The sequence below is a fragment of the Anastrepha obliqua genome, chromosome 3 (assembly GCF_027943255.1).
Source record: "Anastrepha obliqua isolate idAnaObli1 chromosome 3, idAnaObli1_1.0, whole genome shotgun sequence".
Taxonomy (NCBI): domain Eukaryota; kingdom Metazoa; phylum Arthropoda; class Insecta; order Diptera; family Tephritidae; genus Anastrepha; species Anastrepha obliqua.
Genome location: NC_072894.1, coordinates 113,254,480 through 113,277,054, shown reverse-complemented (window position 1 = coordinate 113,277,054; position 22,575 = coordinate 113,254,480). Strand labels below are relative to the sequence as shown.

The 22,575-nt window shown below is 36.7% G+C and overlaps 1 protein-coding gene across 1 annotated transcript in view; it reads left to right on the top strand.

Moving 5' to 3' along the window:
- Positions 1–17,370: 17,370 nt before the first annotated feature.
- The window catches only part of LOC129242882 (cysteine-rich motor neuron 1 protein), a 213,920-nt gene continuing 208,715 nt past the window's right edge, over positions 17,371–22,575 (top strand). The window contains exon 1 of the mRNA XM_054879781.1: positions 17,371–18,049. The gene's annotated coding sequence lies outside the window, so the exon portion shown is untranslated. The remainder of the gene's footprint in view (positions 18,050–22,575) is intronic.

Here is a 22,575-nt window from a genome sequence, read left to right as displayed (position 1 = left end):
AAACATTAAAAATATAAAATTTGGTCTATGCCTCGCATGAAGAAAATTTTAAACCAAAAAATCAGACAAATTCACTTCTGTCACCTACTGTGCCTTTCTAAAGCGTTCGAAGCTAGAAAGCGAAGAAGAGAGTTAGAGATTTCAACGCAATGACAGATAATCTTAGATAAAAGCAAATAAATAAGGTTCTTAATCTGAATTTCTTAAAGGTTTTTCTTCATTTCGAAGGACCAGATAGGACAGTTATTAGGGTCCACGCTGTGACAGGTGATTGACTTGTGCACTATTTACATTCGTCTACTTTTAATTGCGTACATCCTTAGCATATGAAGCAATCTTATAAGAGAATTATAATAGAAAGAAGCAGTTATTGTTCTACAAACAGCTCTAGCTGATTATTTTGCATATTTATATAATTCTTGCCACTCTCTGACTAGTAATATTTCTTCCACCAAATATCGTGTCATGAACCAGAATGCGTGCTAGGTTAGGTTAGGTTAAGTTGAAGAGGTTGTCCTGTGGGACACACTCAGGCTCATAGCTCACTGTGATGCCGCGTGGGGAGCTTGTCCCTATCTCTGCTAAGACCAGTGCGTGCTTTTCAAAAATTTTAGAATATCTCTGATTTCTGTAGAACTAACTTTCAACTCATTAAGTAAACCTGCGCCTGGATAGAACAGGATAGTGGCACAGTATTTGTCTCTTTTCGTGCTCATCTAGACAACTTCTACAGAAGTCATGTGTTTGCACACCCAACCTTTGTTGTTATGACTGAGATCAATGTGCTAAGACTGTGCTTATTTTGGCTTAGCAGCGATTCTGTGCGTTTAACATTTAGAGTCGGCCACAGTTGACGGGCGATTTTGCAGGTGGCTTCATAACGCCATCTTTCGTTTGCATTCCTTACAAGCTTTCCTCTACAGTTACCCTCAATGTCGCGATGGCCAGGAACCCAAGTTAGTTTTAGATGAAATGACTCAGCCGTCTCGTTAAAGGATGTGCGACATTTCATGGCTACCTTGGAGTTTGTCGACTGTTTTGTGAGAGATTTTATCGCCGCTTGGCTCTCAGTGAAAATGTAGATATCATTTCCGGATATCACATCACACTGTATCAGAATCGCGGCTTTTATTATTGCCATCAGTTCAGCCTGAAAAACACTACAGTAGTCGGGGAGCCGAAAAATGAAGGAGATCCCCAAGGAATGCCTGCTAAGTATCATAGTATGGCTTTGCAATGCAGCAATCTTCTGTTTAAACACTCGCAGTAATCAGTTTATTTTAGTCATATTTTCTCAGCATTCGTTAATAGTCACCCTATATCTTTTGAAATAGTAGCCTTATTTTTCCAATGAATGGATGAGCGCAGTTTCTGTTTTCTAGAGAGGCTTCATTAGATGAATATTTACTTGCTTTTGAAAGGAATACTACAAATTTCAGGAATGGTCTGAAATAAACAAAATTGTTCGGTTTTTTTTAAATCCTTCGCTTCATCTTCTTCAAAAAAAAAAGCAGTCGCAACACTATCTTGATAGTTTTTACTATCATCATTAAACCTTATTATAATCAAGCAACTGGTTACTTAATTTTGGGTTTTATAGCTATTTACTTAGCTATTTATTGCAGTAAAAATTAGTCAGCAAAAACAAAATATCTTAGAGACTAATACGAAATTGTTAACAAAAATTTTAATAAAAATCTTAATCCGTAAGAAGAAAGTAAAACAAAACATTATAAACCAAAGTATTTATAAACATAGATAAGAGGTTCAATTGAAGAGTGTTTAGAGGAAGCACAGTCAATATCAAAAGATTTGTAGACAGTATTGAATTATATCCGAGCTATTATTCATTTATCTTTCTCACGTTTCTATTCCTTGCATACTGAGTTCTTATATGTAAAGGTAGATTGGAAAAGAACTGAACTACGAAGCGCTCTAGATGGGGCTCAAGAAGGAAGGGACAATCCACAACACTTTGAATAACATCAAAAAAGAAAGTTAAACACAAAATAGATGACCAAGACTGCAGAGCCTTCAAATTGGTAGGTAGGCATCTAGAGTAGAATAAGTGGTCATGAGAGGTCATGAGGTCAGCTCCCTTAGAAACATATCGTCTATAATCACACGAAGAACCAAGGGACGAATTTTCAATTTGAACATCAACAGGTCAAGATGGTCTAAAAATTTCAAGAAATCGATTTTGTTTTTCAATATTCAAAAGTATCTTAGGAATAAACTGTGAAATTTTCATGCCGAAATACCCAATATTACAACTTATGCATCCCATAACAGCTCGCGTGCTCCTGTACCTCAAACTTTAAACTCATTTATCTCGAAAGGACAGGGCGGGGATGAAAAAAAATACTCAACCGAATCACCTTAATAATGTGTGGCTATCGTCGGTACTAGAATCATACTTTTTTTAAATAATTTCCTATTTTTTACACTAAAAAACTAGTGAAAAAATACCTAATTTTACGAACTTCTTTTTCAAAAGCGCGTCGTTTTGTCAATTTTTAATTTTTTCGATTTGTTCTAGTTTCAACCATAACTCCTTTTTTTCTGATTAAGAATCTTCTTGAAATTTGCGTTTCAGATGAGTAGAAGTCTCGAAATAACCTTCGCCTTCCGGGTCCGATTTTTCGAGAGGGCCATCTTCAGCGGCATTTTTGTAGTAATATAAATAAAAAAATGTTTTGTATGCTCAATAGCTGTAGTAATAAACACGAAAAGTTGAAATATTGATTTTGTCGAATTTTTAATGGCAAACAAAAAATCATGAAAACAAGTGAAATTTTCGTGCTCTTGACCACCAGGTCCCCTTAAGTCAGTTCTACTGCTTTTAGGAAACTTCAAACTTTTCACAGTCTTTGCTAATCGCTACCTGCGGGCAATGCTTCGTATTTTCGTGCCAAACACCATACCAAACAGCAACTTGTGGAGCAGCACCAACCAAACTCCAATACAAAGGAAGTTCTTAGACACGTTCTTAGAAGAGAATCAAGTGATGTACACGCACTGCAATTGATTGGAATCCACAAGGAGACCGATGAAGAGGTAGACCCTCGGTGGACTGGAGTAGGAGTTAAGAAACGGAGATAAAGTGAATCAACGAAAGCTGGAATGAGTTGAAGAAGATAGCTTCTGATAGAGTCGAATTGAGGAAGATTGTGGTGATCCTTTTCTATTTTAAAAGGGGTCTTTAAAAAGATGTTAATGTGGAGCAAAGCCAATGAAAAATTTTTGTATACGTTCAATTCGAATCATATGATAAGCATATGCTTCTGCAAATAGTAAAAAACTCACTCTAGCCTTACATCAGCTCATTACTGGTACTCAAGTAGCTGCTTAGGCTGATTAATAGTTTTTCAAATACTTTTGGCCTTTTTTTGTTGTATTTACCTTACGAGATTTAATGTAACACTGAAATTATTCTTCCATAATTTAAAGGTAGACGTAATTTTACAAAATGAATAAAACTGATTAAAATTAATTGTAAAATTTGGTTAAGAATGTTATAAAATTAGACCTAAACGAAAATAAATAACAGGTTCAGGAATTAGAGAAGGAAGTCAGTTTCCTTAAGGCTCTATAAATTGGAGCATTTATAACATAACTACTTCTAACTTTTTTCAAGAAGAAGACTAAAGGCAGACAACTTTTTAAATGAACCTCATGTTGACTCAAAAAATTTTGACTTCTCAACAATAAATCAAAAAATAAAATACTTTAAACAAAAATAAAAAATCTTTTTTCGTTTCCCTTTTACACGCTTCTAAAGCAACACCCAAAAAACACCATTTCAAATGAAGCGAGGGAATTAATGCAATTCACACTCCACAAAACGCAGAGATCTGGGTGAACAAATACCTTTTGCATACGCTCACGGTTTCTTAATTTGGCAATCAAAATAATTTACCTTTAAATATTCAAATTGGATCGAACTGGGCACGTTTGCAAGGGCTTCACGGTATACAAATCACTAAAATCAGAGCTAATACGGCAAATGAAAGCCAGCATAGCGTAGGATTTGGCAATACTTCAATTGGTGACTTATGAATAACAATTTTTACTCAAAAATAACACCTAGATCGAGACCTTATCCAAAGTAAAGGGACGAGAGCTACCAATAGAGTGGCAAGTGGAGTAAGGAGAATGAAACTTTCTTGCTATGTTTATTAACAAAAAAATGGTTACAAATTTAATCCTCAAAATAATAGTCATCGCTAGCGACACATTTTTCCTATCTCTCAGGCAATTTGTGGATGCCGCGCCAAAAAAATTGGCTGTCTTTGGCCGCAAACACATCATCGAGCCATTTTTTGGCTTCTGAAGCGCTGCTCGGAAAGTGCTTGGCCCATCGATCCAAACAAATGATAATCGGAAGGCGCCAAGTCTGGTGAGTAAGCCACATGCACCAGCGGTTCCCAATCGTACGTCTCCACCAATTGCCGTGTCGCTCTTGTTCGATGTGGCGGTGCATTGTCATCAAGAAAAATTACTTTGTGACGCCGATCGGCATATTCTGCGCGTTTTCGCTGTGTAGCGCTGTTCAAATCGACCAATGGGCGTTGGTAGCGTGCACCGTCAACTGTTTCACCTGGATTTAATAGCTCGTACGAAATCACGCTGATCCCTGAAAACACACAGCATTGCCTTGCGGCCTAGCGATTTGGTTTGGCCGTTGGTTTTGGCTTGTGACCGGGCGGACCATACGATCGTTTACGCTTGGGATTGGAGAAATACACCCATTTTTCATCACCCGTAACGATTCAATCCAAAAAAAAAACTTCCTTTTGAACCGGGAGAGCAGCATTTCAAAAGTGGTTTTTCGATGTCCGCAAATCGTAGTTTGAAGGCATGAAATTCAACATTTTCAAGAGCGACAAAAATGCATTATTGTTTTGAAACGAACAAAAAATGAACTGAATATTGTTGACAGATGACAGATGAAAAAAACAAGACATTTGGGAAGGTTTAAAAATACTCCTAGCGACATCTATGAACTAATAACTGAAAGCCTTTTTTTTTATTTAAAAATTGGAAAAGTAATGAATTACAATCACAATGAATTAAAAAGCATTAGCGGCTAGGCCATCAGCTTTACGTAACATAAGTATTTATATAATAATATTCGTGTATAATTTAGATTTCAAAATACAAATTAATTTTGTAAATAAAGTGTATAAAACTTTTAATGTTTTCTGCGTTTACTTCGGTCAGAAGTTCTTCCATTGTGTGGCTTGATGTTGATTGTCTTATTGAATGTAATGCTTCACAATTTGTAACGATGTATTAGATAGAAAGTGTCTCTTCGTTGCAGAATTGACAAACGTGGTTTTGTGGGTTGTTGTTTTGAAAGAGGTTGCTGTGGGTCAGGCGTGTATGTCCAAGCCGAAAACGGGTACAAATAATCGTGTTTCGCCTTGTGGTTGTTGCTGGGAAGATTGGAGGGTTGAAGCTTGTATTAATGCATTTATAATAATGGTTTATGTCTTGCCATCGTTGTAACATTTGTTGTCGATTTGCTTTGTTAGTTGCGTTTTTTAGGTCGACCTTGTTAAAACTGTATATTGTGTGTAAGAGCGACTTAGTGACAAGTTTTGCTGCTGCGTCTGCTAAGGTGTTTCCACGTATTCCAATATGGCTAGGTATCCAAAACAACTTTATTTTTTCAGGGTTTGATATTAGCGTATCTCTGATTTGAGATATCAATATATCGTTGTTGTTTATATTTTTTATTGAAGTCAAAGTTGATAGTGAGTCACTGCAGATAAGGCATTTTCCTCCGTTTTTTTCTGCTATTTTTTCGGCTGTGAAAACGGATGCATAATATGGTAATAAGGCGGAAGATAGTGTTGCATTTTCGTTAACAATGCTGAAGGCGTGTACATCTTCATTTTTCGAGCCGTCAGTGTATAGTGTGGACCAATTATGGTAATTGTTGCGTATGCGTTAAAAGTTTTATTTCATAGGAATGCCCTTCAGCGATCTTAATTCTGGTTATCTTAAGTTGTTCCTGAAAGTAGTAGAAAGTGAGTCAATGAAAGCAGTATGCCATTTGAGTTGTGCATCTACAATTAAGTTAAAGCAATTTTTCAAATTTTTTGCGGACATTTTTAAAAGATATTTCTAAGGGAAGGGTATACTTCCCTAAATTTCATCCCAAATAAATTCCTTCAACACCAAAAATTATTTAACTATTTTCAAGAGGAAGCCTTGAAAGACCTACGAGTGCCTTTATATCCCCCCGCGCCTCTGAATGCATGTGGCGTTTCCGCAACATTCTATTCTTGAAAGTCATTCAACTTTTTTCGCACATTTTGTGCTTTCTGCTGTCATAATTTTGCAATTTTTTTTTATCAACCCCTAAGTTGCCTACTTTGTGGCGCTAATTGGAAAAGTTTAACAGCCTTTTAAGCAACCTTCTCGAAACAAAGGCAAATAATCTATAATAAAATGCAAACTTTGCTGCTTGTGCGGTGCTTTGAAAATTATGATTACAGAAAAAAGGCGTGCAACATCAGCTTGTTATGGCTTTTGTTTAGTAATAATTTTCTTATAATGATTTTTGTGATAACGACAACACTCCAAACACTTTCTCTATCGCTTGCACATGAAAGGAAAAGCAAAAAAAAAAAAAAACATCGAGTCACAAATATTTTTAGACAGCAAAAAAGAAACTAAATTTCTGTGTAAAGCATATTTTCAGGCGGCACAGCAGAAGTGTGCTAAAGAGTGTGCGGCAAAAAGAGAAACTGGCAATCGTGTTTGTGTTGTCCAAGTCTCATTGTCTGTGACTTGCAGCCTGAGATACTTTTGTTGACTTTCGGAATTTTTTTGTTTGCCATTTTTGCCATTTATCTGCAATATTTTTTCCATTTTTCATATTTTGCCTGCGTGGTAGACGTCACGTGGCAAAGATTGACGTTGGATTACTTACTTGCAAATCCGATTTGTTGGCACTGCTATCATTTACCTATTTGTTTTTTGACTTTTAGGCTTTACTGGCTGATCTCTTTGAGCTTTCTTTTGCACTGCAGGCGGGTTTTTCTATGTTTCGTTTTACTTTTTCTGTCATAGGCCAATAGGCAAACATTGCCTATCTCAAGGCGCAAACAAATACTACTTATCGACAGCTGATGCCAGCCATTTTCCGGTTTTACTTCACAAAACTTGTCGATTCTGAAACTTTTCAAAGTCCCATTAAATTTTGCACACTTCTTATTCCGTTATGCTTTTGCTGTTGCTCGAGAGTATAGTTTTCGGTGCTTCGGTTTAATATTTGTAAGCAAAAACAGACACTATTTTTACGTAAAATATGCAGGAAAACAATTTTATTAGCTGTGGTGCAAGTTGCCTTTATTTTACTAGCCAGCTGACACTGAATTTCCTTTCGAGCGAAATTTTTTATTAATATCAGATTTATGTAATTTTATCGTAAAACATTGGAAAGGACGAATTCAATCGATTTGCACTGGTGAGCGCCGTATAATATTCCTTCTTGGAATCAATTTCAAGTCTTTATTAGTTTAAAACTTTAGCAATCAAAAAGTTCACGGAACAACCGCCAGGTGACGCTCTAAGTCAAATAATTTTAGTTCTAGTGTTCTCTATCGCCCCTTTTCTTCGCCATCATTCTTGATGACGTCATGAGCCAAACGACCCTGCACAAAAAAAGCAACGTATGAAGTTTCCCCAGACATCTTGAGGACCTGGATTCCGCAGACGACATCTGCCTGCTCTCTCACAAACTCTCTGACATGCAAGCGAAGGCGGACAAACTAGTCGCGCTGGCATGCATTGTCGGATTGGAGATCAACATCGCCAAGACCAAGGCTATAACACCACCGCACAGAGGCTACAATCCTTCATCAACAAATGCCCCTGCAACATCTGCAAAATATTCTGGCCAAACACCATCAATAACAACGCACTGTGGAGATCACGTAGATGGATATTAGATGAGGAGCCCATCCTATGCCAGATCTAACGCCGAAAGTGCCAATTGACGCACACGCTTAGAAAACCACCAGATAGCATCACGAGAATCGCACTGGTGTGGAATCCTCAAGGGAGCAGAGGTCGCGGTCGGCCAACGATTACTTGTAGAAGGTCGATGTCGCGGGAGCTAGCAGATGCCGATATCGTAGGGCTCGGCGCAAGAACAACAGCACAGAACCGTGTACGATGGAAAAGTCTTGGAGTGGCCCTTTGCTCCCTAGAGGAGGGAACAAGGACAAAAAAAAAAATGATTTTTCAATATTTCGTCATCAGTACTTCACAACATTAAATTTGATTTATTTTTCGAATGGAAACTATTCTGCAATATGACGGCGAGATTGTTTTGGTGAAATACGAAAAAAAAACAACACGAAACGATGAAAAGCGAAGGCTTTATTCAACAACTGAAGACCAACCAGATTCAACACAGTCTTCGGTTATGCTAATTCGTTGCGGTATGAAGAACCACTAATAGGGCGAGTGTGTATGTATAGACAAATGTGCTTCGGATGGTCAAACCTTGTAAGGTGTCATTACTGGGTACAAGTACATTAAGCCGTGTTTTTGGTTGGCAATATTTTTAATTTCTGTTCATAAGAAAATTAGTGTTTTATGCTGTTATAAATTTTTTTCTCCCTTACTTAGTCGTTAATTTTAATGTTAGTTCAAGGGCCCGACTCTGTTTTCGGTAAAATATCAGGTCAGTCCAGTCGCGCGGATTTTACCCATAATTTCACTTTTGTATGATTTTTGCATACAAAAAATTATTCGCGGAATATAACGGAACTATTTATATTTTCTTTGATATATTGTGCATTCAGCAAGTGATTTTAATCGCGGATAGAAGTACGTCTTGTTAAAAAATAAAATGGAATCTTCGAACGCGTATAAGAGGCATATTTTGTATTTCTTTTATAAAAGTGGTAAAAATGCAACAACTGCTGCTGCAGAAATAAACACTGTACACGGAGAGGATAACGCGAGTGTAAGGACTGCGCAAAAGTGGTTTTCAACATTCCGAAGTGGTAACTGCGACGTGGAGGATGCCGCGCGCGCTGGTCATCCTGAAGTCTTTAACTCCGACGCCTTGCTCGAACTCGTGGAAGCTGAGCCAAATTTGACAGTCGATATGATAGCTCAGAGGTTAAATTCATCGCATGGAATAGTTCACAGGCACCTGGTTCAGTTGGGAAAGGTTTCAAAGCTGGCAAAATGGGTTCTGCATAGACTTTGCGTCACCAACCTTCAGCAGAGAGTGAATGTGTGTTCTCAGCTGCTGCAAGGGGTTGAAAATGAAAATTTTTTGAACCGTATCATTACTGGTGATGAAATAGTATTGTTTATTATGAACTTCTAGAACCAAATCAGACGATAATTGAAATTTGAAAAGGTCGAGCCAAGGAGCACCAGGACATTTGGCGGCTCCTAAAACATTCAGGCTAAAAAGCCCATTGTATTTCAAGCTCTGGAAAGGGGGTTGATAGTCAAGGAGGGAAGGAGAAAAGTATCAGAGAAAGAGAGAGTAGAGACAGAGATAGTTAGTCCTGTGAGAATTTTCCAGATTCTTTGGCAAATCTGTAAATATCCTCCAGTTTTAGAGAACAATATTACTCATTCTCATGACATCGGAACCCAATACTCATAGCTGTGCTCTAGCAAAGGCAGGACACTCACAGAGAAAGTGCTCAGTGCTATCCGCCTCCTCCAAGCAAGCTTAACGAGCTCGGATGGGAGCTAATACCGCATCCACCATACTCTCCGGATATTGCACCTTGTGATTATCACCTTTTCCGTGGACTTCAACCCCATATGAGTAACAAGACCTACTCCTCAAAAGAAGCTATAAAAAGGGAATCGAAGCGTAATTTGGATCCATGGACAAACAATTTTTTGAGCAGGCAATTAAAAATTTGCCTAAACGTTGGGAAGACATTGTAAATAATGAAGGAAAATATATTATTGATTAATAAATACTTTAAACATCTTTTTTTATTAATTTTAAAATCACCTTTCAAAAATGCACGAACTTATGGACTGACCTGATAAAACCAAACAACAATAAAATTATAACCCATCCCTGTCAGTTAATATCTGCATCAAAATGTGGCTGAAGTGTGGCGCACAAAAAGTGAGTGGTTGAAATAAATTTTCACAATTTATAAACGCCTTTCGGCTTTAATTTTGTTTTTTGGTTTGTAATCTGTGCTAGTATCATGAAGAGAATGCCAAAAACATTTGTTTACATGGATAGCCATCGAATATTTTGTACATCTACAAACAGCAAACACACCACACAAAACTTAATTTCCCCCCCTTCACAAAGTAGCTCAAAAAAGCAACCAAATAAAAATATTTTTGTTTTTACTCTCATGGCGAGCTGGAAAAAATGTATTTGCGAATGATGGTCGAACAAATTTACTTTTGCGAGCATACAGCGCCTAGTTAACAAAACCTCCAAAAAAAATTTGGGAATTCCTTAACAGTAAAAAAACCAAACTCACTCATCGAACAGCGCAATTGCAGCACTAGAATTTCATCAATTGTTTGCTCACTAGACAATGAATGTTGCCAAAATGAATGAATGGGGAAAAAATGGCGCACATACCGTACCCACATACCCATACATACACACATACATACGTACATACTCGTACATGCAAGCTCGTAGGCTATAATATTGAACTCTTCGATGGAAGGTTGCATTTGCTTTTGTTTGTTTGCAGGTATTTCTATGAATACGTTTTTTTTTTTTTTTGTTTTTCTTGTATGTTTGCGTATTTGCGTGAGTATTTGTTGGATTGAAATACATGCGCTGGGCTAAAGGTAAACAAAAATTGAAATTATCGAATAGGTGGATGGTCAACAGATAACAAAAACACTGTTTGAAAAAAAAGAAGAGTTAAGCAAAAGCACTCAACGAAAATATGTGAATGAAAAACTGGCAGCTGGAAAAGGGCCGAAAAATTTAAAGCAAAAGAATTCGAGTGAGTTTAATTGAAATCAAGGCTGCATTTTATTGTACGATCAGCCAGCAATGTGAGCAAATAGGATGGAGTGCTTGCAAGCTCCTTTACAGGGCAGTATTTTTACGCATATTTGCATACGGATTTAGCTTTCAGCCGCATGCCACCAATGCCCTTCGTATTATGTACTTGGCCATCATACGAGTATAATAGTTTGTACCGTTACAATAGTATCTATTGTTTATCAGATCTTGTTGGAATTTATGAAGGAACATCAGCTGCCCAAACTCGAGGCATATTTGCTTTTATTTACAGGTGCATTTATTTGCTCATGCAGGCATATTTTCTGAGGCTAAATTTACTCCCACGCCGCATTTTGAAAGGAATGTGTGCAAAGTAAGCTTGAGAGGAGCAAAATGAAAAATAATTCTGAATAAGCTTTCGTAAGTAGTTTAAGTCAAGTCATGCAGATTGTTTTTTTTCGAATTGTTAGTTAGTTGATAGTTTGTGTTTACTTGGAAGGAAATATATTTCACAGAAAATAAATCAGTAATATTTTGTTGCACACTTTGTTAAATAGTCTCAATTTCTACGTTGTCTTTAACCACTTTATTGATTGAGCTTACTTTAAATTTTTTCTTAGAACTGTATGGTAAAACGATTTTTTAACTTTTACTTATCAAACTCCAAGAATAGTATAAAATATCTTATTATAATTGGATTGAAAATATAGAATTTGGGGGCACTGGATACTCAATACCATGAAAAATCCATTCATATACTACTGGTATACATTAGTAAGTAGATATACGGTATTTTTTGCCGATTTTTCCCCTTTAATGCATATTTTGAAAAATTAAAATTAAAATTTTAAAAATAACTACGAGGGCTGCCTTTTATATGTCGGAATTTGGCAACCCTGGTGGTGCAATCTGGCAACTGACAGCTGTATCGCAAAGTTTGACATTTTCTGGCTTTTACGTACTCAGAACGTTTTGAAATACCAGCGCTATTTGTGTTGTTTACAGTAACTTAAAAGATTCATCTCGGTCCAAAAATGGAATTAAATCGTGAACACTTTCGTGCGATTATTTTTTACAACTTTCGACGTGGATTAACTCAGCAACATTGTATGGATGAACTTAATTAATTTTTTGGCGATGAAGCTCCATCAAGGACCAGTTTTTATCGATGGTATGGTGAATTCAAGACGAATTTCGTGAAGGTCGTCCAACATCAGTTGTTGTTCCGAAAACCATTGATGCTGTGCGCGAACTGATATTGCAAGATCGTCATGTGACCTATCGTGAGATTGAGACAATCTTAGGCATTAGTGCGACCAGCATACATTCAATATTGCATAAACATTTGACTGTCAAAAAAATTTATTCGCGTTGGATCCCACAGAATTTGTCAACCGCTCAAAAAAAGGTTCGTGTTGATTGGTCGAAGGAAATGCCCAAAAAATACGATCGCGGGGCTTCGAAACACGTCTATGACATCGCGACAGGTGATGAATCGTATGAACCCGAAAGTAAACAGCAGTCGACTGTATGGGTGTTTCAAGATGAGCCAAATCCAACAAAAGTTGTTCGCGCACGAAGCACTTCCAAGCAAATGGTCACCTGTTCTTTCGGAAAAACTGGACATGTCGCAACCGTACCACTAGAACAACACAGAACAGTAAATTCTGAGTGGTACACAACCATTTGTTTGCCAGTTGTCTTCCAAGAAATTAGGAAAACCAATCGCCAAAGAAGGATCATTCTTCACGAGGACAATCCGAGCTCTCATACATCGGCTCAAACAACTGCATTTTTGAGCACCCAAAACATCGAATTATTAGGTCATCCGCCGTATAGTCCTGACTTGGCACCGAATGACTTCTTTTTGTCCCCGTACGTAAAAAACAAACTGAGAGGTCAACGTTTTTCGACACCTGAAGAAGCAGTTGCGGCATTCAGAATGCATGCTTTGGAGGTACCTCATTCAGAGTGGCAAAAGTGCTTCGACAATTGGTTCAAACGCATGCAAAAGTGTATAGATCTTCATGGAGAATATTTTGAAAAAGAATAAAGTGATTTCCGATGGTCAAAATTTGTTTTTGTTCTCTAATCCCGACATATAAAAGGCACCCCTCGTATTAGCAACTTCAATAGTCCGAATTACAATTTACTGAAACTTGCATGACAAGGTATATATCTGTTAGTTGTTGATTACACATATGCCTGAGGTATGATAAGACTTCTCTCTGTGGACACCTCGTACTTATTTGCAGCTGGATAGTACTGTCCGCTGTTGACTTCGTGGCTATCTTTGTCTTCCTTCCTGCTTTGTACGCATGTTAGTTTTGATGGAGAGGTGTTATACGCAAAGTGTTTGATCTGGTTTCATTATCGATAACCTTCTCTTTTGCTTTGGTCTGTTTAGTCCAAAGGACTAAGCCTTCGTGAATAGTCTTATTTTCCTACTTTTGGTATGAAAACACTTGTGCTATTCTCCACACTATTGGTTTGTATGCCAGTACAACACAGCCTCGCATTATCCCAACTAGGTGTACAGGGTCCGGCACTCGAAGTGTAACCAACTTCAGACCGCTCGCGCAGCTGATGAAAGAACATCAGCTATCTGTTAGTTGGCTAAATGACAGTAAAGAGTATTGGTTACAAGCGCGTGAAAGCATTTTGCCGAGAGTAAACGCGAAAAAAGAATAGTATGGTTGCATTACATTTCACTTACGATTGTTCGTGAGCTCAAGCTCCCTAAAGTAAATAAAGTTTTTGTTCATCGCACCATTACTCATTACAATGATATCTACTGGTAGTATTGCGAAACGTGAACGAGGTGGTCATCAAAAGAATGCAACGTCATGTGAAATGGTGCAAAGAGTAAAGAAGCGACTTGAGCGGAGTCTCCGACGAAGTGTGAATCAAATGGCGAAAGAACTGAAAATATCTGACCATAGCATCCGCCGCATACTGAAAAATTGTTGAGGCGCATGATCTCACACCAAAGCAGCAACAAGTCAGACTTGAGAGAGCGAAGGAGTTGCTTCGCTTGGCCGATAGCAGTCACTTTCCGAACACTGTGTTTTCTGACGAGAAAATTTCGCAAATTGAGCAATTCGTAAACTCCCAAAACGATAAGGTTTATTTGACCGACCGTTCATACGAGAATTTGAGTAAATGATTGGCCACCAGGAGGCAGGACCCGCCAGAGGTAATGGTTGGGTCGCTGTAACCGCAGATGGGCGCTATCCATCGAACTTGGCGAAATATTATCGGGAAAGTATTCGGAAATTGCTTCGAAACCGTGAGCAGCCCATGGACGTTTCAATAGACTCGGTACCGTCTCACAAAGCTCGAGTGAACCAAGAACGAACTTCATAACGTTCACTCAAGGGCTCTCAAATTCACCAGTTGCGAATTCGATGGATTATTCTCTTTGCGTCATTTTGGAGAGCAAGGTCCGAACTAAAAGATTCACTAGTCTCGAGGCGCTGAGAAAAGCCATTGTTCATACCTGCAAGTCACATTCGGGCAGCGATTCGTTTGTGGAATGTCTCAAGGCTATAGTCAAGGCAAAATGTGATCATATCGGGTGAAAGTAAATTAATTGTTAATTTTGCATTATTTTCACACATTTATTACTTTGAATTGAACAAAAATAATTTTCCAAACTAAATGTATGGCCTTCTTAATTGTATTTTCGAGTACAGGGCCCTGTAGTGAAATTAGCTTCTCGCCCTGCTGTAGTACTACCGGGCGGATTCCATCAGCCCCCGGGGCCTTATATGGGCTGAAAGAGCTAACGGTCTATCTTATGGATTACTGCGCAAGTAGATTTAAAGACTAGATTAAAAGTAGACATAACAAACGATACTCGTATCAACACTTTTAAGAAACCTAAGGAGCGCAGGAGGATTTATTTCTGAGATATCCTACAGACCCTCAAACTGTGGGACTTCTAGGTATTTTCAGTGTGTTTTTGATAATGCCGGACAAAACCACAGAAGGTACTCTAAAGTTTCCTTAATATCCTCGCTGCACTTCCTCCAGTTGTCTCTGCTTGTAATCCCTATGTTGTACCTACGCATGTGCAGCCAATAGATTATGACTCGTCAGCATACCTATGATAGTGCTGCGCTCTTTCGCGAGAGCGTAAGTACGAATTGAGTCAGTTTTTTGTCGTTACTTCTACACATGGCTTTTGCTGTTTTGCATGTGGTCCGATTAGTCCATCCAACATCCGCTTGCTTTTTCATGCAGTCGGCCATTTCGTTGTAAATTATATTTAGGAGGTAGAGTAACAGTACTTTTGGCTTTCTCATTTTTTTAGCTTTTTTCATTTTCTACCCTAGTGACCCGATACCAATAGATGGGACACCCTTCTGTTTGCGGCTAGCCTATCTATGGCTTCCCTGCTCCGTTAGACATTTTTGGACTTAGTACAATATGAGCTTATTGTTTTTATTGCTGCCTGACTGTCCATGTAAATATGAATTATTTAGTTATTTTCAGTTTTTCTGTAGGCTTGCCGCAGAGGCTTTCCCAACAGCAAGAACTTACGCTTGGAAAATACTGTTCCGGTAGTTTTATAAGCTGCCTAATCCCTAGTTTTGAACAGTAAATAGAGTAAATGTGAAAAGTCCTATGACCAGGCTTCTGCCTTTGTGCGATCCGTCCTCTTCAATTGCAGTATGAAACTTCCTCTACCAATTAAAGCGCGGAGTCATATGTAATCAATATAAAAATGTATCCTTTTTTAATCAGTGGCGCTGTTCTTACCCTATTCGTTACAATCGGGATATAGGTGTTGTAGTTCTTTGACTCTAGGTCTATGTTACCCGATACTATACATGGTTTCTGGACTAGAGTCACATCATAGCAGACTTCCTCTATATTGATGAGGAGCTCGGCCAAGCATTTTTACTTTTGCGGATGTTTAAAAGTGTTATTTTTTGGCGCTAAACCCTACCACTCCCTTAAAGGAGGCTTCCAAGCTCTCTTCTATGCCGATATTCTTTTCCACCTTTCCTGTCTCGAGCGAGTTGCCATTGCCATCTGTTGGGTTGCGCTTTTTGAGGCGAAGGTACACGCTACCAACTCCGCACCTCAACCTCCCAATTCCGGCCCCCATCTGCAGTTGCTGGTTTTGCCACATTCAACACCTTCCAACCACTAGTCAGCACGTCTGGATTTTGCCATTTTAAGAGCCGCAACGCATCCTGCGGTTTTACTACGCGCGGGATAAGCACCTTTGGTTTTGGTACTGAAGGAATGCACTGCGGGCGACAATGTCAAGCGATGCTCCCTCCCACAGGCCTTGAAGCGTTTTTACTGCTTCCTTTTGCCATGTGAGCGTCGAAAGGTCTATGTATTTTATAATTTTCACGGCCGCTAAACCACTCTGCTCCTTCACCTGCGTCTTGGCAACCCCTAGTGAAATTTTCTGATAAATATTTTCGTAGAACATTTAGTGCTGAAATGTCCTATTTAAGAGGACTTTTTGAAGCTTGCCCAAAAGAAAGGTTGAAGTGGTTCTTAAAAAGAAAGTTTAGGGGTCGAAATAATACGCAAAAATTAATAGCGTGAAATTCTGCTACAGAAAATATGTAATGATATTTCCATCAGAAATCGTATTATTAGAGTTTTTTCACGTGGCATAAAGATTTCTTAAAACTACAATATTGAAAATTAAAAAAAAATACCGTAACTAAGCTAATTACAAAACTAAAATCAAAAAACGTGCCCCAGAAACTAAAAACAGTCTCATAATGAAGCATTCAACAATTTTTGTCTGTACAATGCGGTCCAGTCGAATGCATATGAATAATTCAAGTGACATTGTTTACGTAATTTCTTTGCTGGTGCTGCCGCCGCTACAAAAACTAGTGCGTGCAGGCAAAAAAGTATTACAAGAAGAAGAGCAGAAAATATCGGCAAGTACAACCTAATGACGCTACAGTCACAGCGCAAAGCCCAAAAGCAATCAAATGGAATTCCACAAGACTGCATTGTCACACTTTAGCCGCTAACATGTTTTCGACTCTATGGCAGCAACACGACTGAAAAATATATTTAGGGAAATTTATAAAATAGAGGTCCTTCCAGGATGGCTAGCCGGCAAAAGGCCGACAAGAATACAGGCTGCAAGACTTGTGAGACTAAAAGTCTTCAAAATACATCCAGTCTACAAAAATTAGCGAACATTGCACGACAAACAGCCGCTGTGCGCATGTGCTTGGAGGAATGGAAGAAAAAGTAGGGATATTTCTGCAGTCAACTCGTCAAAGGCTGCAAAAGCAATGTGCAGCAGCAGGACACTCATACGCCACATAAAACCAACAGGCTGCGAATGACGACCGATTCAGTCGTTCATATAAAATTGACGCGTACGGTTTGTGTGGCAAGTGAAGGCGCGCGTGATTGTGTCGCATGCGACGAAGCAAAACCAGCGGAAGTACGGCGGTGAAGTAGTTACGCACGCGAATGTGAATGCGAATACGAAAATTAAAAAAAAAAAAAACAAAAAAAAAACAAAAAAAAAAACGAATGCGTTATCTAGGCAACTAAGGCAAGAGAAGTGTAACAAATTATCAGACCAGTGAAGTGATGGTGTGTGCGTGTGTGAAAGGGGATATTGCAGTGCGATAGTAAGGATAAGCAAGTAATTTGTTGCTAATATTTCTAAAAAATAATGCTAGAATTGGCACAGTGCTGATATTTTATAAACAAAATGTAAGCAAAACACAAAATCAGCGCCATATAAAAATATTTACATGGCCTACATTTAGGTGCTGGTGCGCTTCTGTATTTTTATTTTGATTTTTTCAAACTCATTAATATTTCATGTAAACATTCAATACAACAACCTTGAAACTCATATGAATGCGATTTTTTGTCAAAAATTGTTGCTAAGCTGCAAATAAAAATCGATGCAGCACCGAAAAGTAGGCAACTAAGCACAAGTACAAGTGATAATAACAACAAAATATGTGCACATTGGTGATTGATTTCGCTCGGCAGCCAAACTTGCGCATAAACTGACCGCTGTGTACCTGTACGAGTATATGCGTATATGTAAGTAAACAGTTTAAAGGACAGCAACATTTTCACAACAGCTGACTGCGCTGAAAAGTATGCTTAGTTATTGGAAATAGTTTGCGTACCACGAATGTGTACGGAAGGTCACTTAGGGTGGGGCACTTATTAAATTATTGGTAGTAGAAAAATAAAATATTTGTACTCAAATATTTGCTGAAACTTGAAAATATGCCGTTATGCATATAGTAATAGTGGGAGTGTGTGAGTTCTATTTGGATGCATGCAATGCGCGCTTAGTAACAAAATGGAGGGTATTTATGCAACTTTAGAGGTATTGTCAAGACAAAAGTCGTTGCTTAAAAGTTGTACCAGCTATGCAAGAAAAATGTTGGTGATTGTTGTTGTTGCAGTGAGTGCTGTAATGTTGTAATGTTTCATATATAAGTACACATCACTTAAGATGTTAATGGCCACACTGCTGTTGCGAAGCAGGCTTATTAGGAGGCATTATATATATATGTGGACTTTCAAAAACAAAAAACAAAACGTGTCAGGTTTTAGCACGTTTTTCTTTAAGGTTAATAAATTCTCATCTATCATAGAAAAAAAATGTGTATTCTTTATTTCATGCAACTATTAAAAATTCAGGTATTTACTCAGGCTATGAGTGATTAATTGATTAAATATTTAGCGAAAAGCAAGCAATGTAGTGGCTTACAGGAAAAAAGTGCTAAGTCGACTTCAGTTGTTTCATTAAAAATACACAGACGAATATGTAAGACATATCAATTTAAAGCCACACCAGTCACATGAGCCCGCAGTTAAGTTGTAGAGGTGAATGTAAGACAGACATCTCCATTGAGTCAGTGAAGCTGAAAGTCAAAAGCAAGCACACAATTTTACAAGTTATTATATTCGTTGATATGTTGTCAGTCAGCTAAAGTAGAAACAGCAGCAATTGAGCAGAACTGTGCGGTTGAAAAATTTTGATGCCTTTGTAAAGTCTCGTACTGCCTGCTGTAGCAGCTAACGATGGTGTATGAATGTGTTCGTCAATATGTTTGCAACATGTAGAGGTTGATGTCGCCGCATTTGATGAGATTGTGCACTTTGTCAATTTTTTCTGGTTGTTATTTTGCTTGCGGCGCAATGTAAATGTGCGCTTCTTGGCATGACATACAGGATATACATATATATATATATATATATATATATACATATATAGTGTATAAATATGTCTGCATATGTGTGAAATTTGTGTACATTACAAACACCCACCAACACACACACGTATCTCAGGGCTTGAAGCCTTGTAGCATCATTATTTGCACGCAACCTCAATCAGTATGGCTACGGCACGTTGTCTGCATAAAGAATATGGCTGCTGGTACGCCTAAAATTATACTTCATCAAAGAGAAAAGGCAAAGTGTTTAGATGTACATAAATCTTTATAAAATTCATATGATTCAAAGCAATCAGTTGTGCTGTGAGGCATATTAAAATATCCGCATCGTGAAAATTCTCTACTAAGTAGAAAAATAAATTATACACAAGCGAAAGGATAATCAAAATAAATGTAGAAAAAATATTATAAATGTAGTCCGTACATTTAGGTAGAAAAGTTAGTCCTAAATAGCTTTTAGGCACTCATATATAAACTGGAGGTGGCCTTACATTAGCAAACCAACGGAAAGAAAGTTAAAAAATGTGGTACAATATCAGTTTTTTTCAGCGGAATGTTGAATATGAAACTATGAAAAATTTGCCTACTCATAAGTTACGGCTTATTATGCTTTATGGGCCATAGAAAAATTGTACCCATGATTGATATCTAAGCAAAATTGAAATATAATGAGCACTGCTGTGCTGCTTTTTTTATTTTCATTTATAATCTATTTTTTAATTTTTAATTTATTTAATTTAATTTTAATAATTATTTAATTATTATTATTTATTTTGTATTACTATTTTTTTACATGTTTTTATAAATTTTGTATACTATTTTTTGGTTCAGAAGTTTCCGTCTACAGAATAAATTCGGTGGAAATATTTTTTAACCACTCATATTGCTAAATGTAAGCTGGAGGTAGTCTAAAATTACCATCATTGAAAACAAAGCGAAAGAACGGGGTACAAATCCGGTTTTTTCATCAGAATGTTGAACATGAAATTATTAAAAATTGGTCTACTCATCATATTTCTCCTCATAAATTATGGTTTAGTATTTTTTTTTTGTTTTATATTTAGTTTATATTTCTTATAATATTTTTTTTTTATTTTTCATTTATTTTGTTTATTTGTCCTCATAAATATGATGAGCACCGCAGTACTGCGTTTTTTTAGTTTTAATTAAATTTTATTTTTTTTATTTATTTATTATTTTTTCCATTTATTTACTTTATTATTATTTTTTGTTTTTTTAATAGTTTTTATTTGTTTTTTATAATTGTTTTTGTTCAGAACTTTCCGTATCCAAAAAATTTAGGTTGGAAAACGCATATATCTGGACTTATTCCAAAATTATAAAAAATTCACTAATCCCTGAAAAGAAATTGGAAAAATGGGGTACAATGCCAGTTTTTTCCATCAGAATGTTAAATATGAAATGAGTAGAAATTTGTCCTCATAAGTTATGACTTCTCATGCTTCATGGGCCATAGAAAAGTTGTTACCTGTAATGATTGATATCTAAGCAAAATTGAAATATAATGAGCACTGCAGTACCATTTTTTTTTATTTATTAATTTTTTTTATTTTTTGTTTTTGCTTATGTTTCTTATTTATTTATTTACTTTTTTCACTTATTTTTTTCTTTCGTTTTTGTTAACATTTTTTCATATATACATTTTTTTAATTATTTCTTTTTTATATTTATATATCTTTTAATTGTTTTTGTTTTGATTTTTTTATACTTGCTTAATATATTTTTATTAATTTTTTTGTTCAGAACTTTCCGTCTCCAAAACGATTTGCCCAAAAATAAACAAAGTGTTCCAATTTCGCCCAAGTATATTATATATTCTTCATTCAGTTAGCAGAAACTATGGAATATAAGTCGACTAATCATAGAAGTTTCAATGAATTATTGGAATGAGATAATATTCGGTGTAATTTCACTGTCCCATTAGTAAGACTTCGAAATTGTGGTACTATTTTCCTTAAAACCTTTAAAACCTTTTTCTCATTCTCCGATTTAGCTTCTTAATATCAGAAATTAATCGCAAAGCAGCACTCTTTAAATAAAGAAGCATTTTATATGTAAAAAAAAATGTATTTATTTGTGACAAACTTGGAACAAAAATTTTTCAAAATATTCCGACTTAAATTTTTTTTAATTTTTTTGCATTTTTTTTTGCCCTAATATAGCCCTAAATATAGCTCTAAACGTCTCTTGCATGTCTTAAAACTTTCATCGTGGGCCCAATTTAAGATTTAAAGAAAACGCAATCAACGTTTCGCACATATACAGTTTCATATATGCACATACGGTCATTAAAATAGGTACCCCCACGTTCATATTAGAAATGCAAGTTTTTAAAATAATAATATAATACCAGATTTTATTTCATAGATTAATACAAAAAATATAAATAATAATTCAAGAACCTTTTGAAACTTTAACTAGTGACAATAGGAACAAAAAGGATATTAAAATAAGCACAAACAAAAACAACTTACTGATTTTATTAAAAATATTGTGTAAATTATGGAAGTTTAATCAATAACCACTGTACCCTCCATGATTGTCAATAATTTCATTTTTGTGTTTGATGTGGTATAGAATTGATTATACTCCGGCAGGTTTCTGTGGGAGTGGAATACCATATTTCTTTGATTTTCTGCCATAAATGGTTCTTGTTTTTGAGCTTTCACTTCCCGATTCGCTTCTTTAAATCTTCGTAATGGTTGTCAATGTAATTTAGATGAAGTGAATGAATGTCGTGGCCGATCCATAGCTTAAACATTACTTCATAAATTTTTGTAAAAACCATTCACTTACTAACATTAAGGCGTGTTTTGGATCATTATTTTGCATGAAAAGCTACCGAAGTAACATATTCTGATCTACAATTTGCTGGGCATGTTTATGGAAGTATATTATTGTAAATAAATTTGTCCATTTTATAGACTATGAGGTGAATAGGTCCTTCTGCAGATGGAAGGGATGCATTCCCAAATCAGTATGTTGCCGCCACCGTGTTTGATTGTTTTTTTTTCTGAACCGCGGTGAAAATTTGTGTCCTTTAGGACGTTTAACATTTCGCTCAGCATCATTTCCAAATAAATTTATTGTATTTTTGTTCTATCGATGCAAAGTATGTTAAGCCAATTTTTCCATACCCTATGCTCCACACCATGACTTGGACTCTGGAGCAAAAACTTTTCTCTTCCTTAAGTTTGCTTGTTTCAACAGAGGAACTTTACAGGCTATTCTGTCTGGTAGGTTGTGTCATATAATCGAAGACGTACAGTTGTCCTTGATACCACGTAGTTGATTTCAGCTGCAATGGCCTTTGCTGACTTAAAATGATTTGTATGTTTTTCAATCAGTGGTTTACGA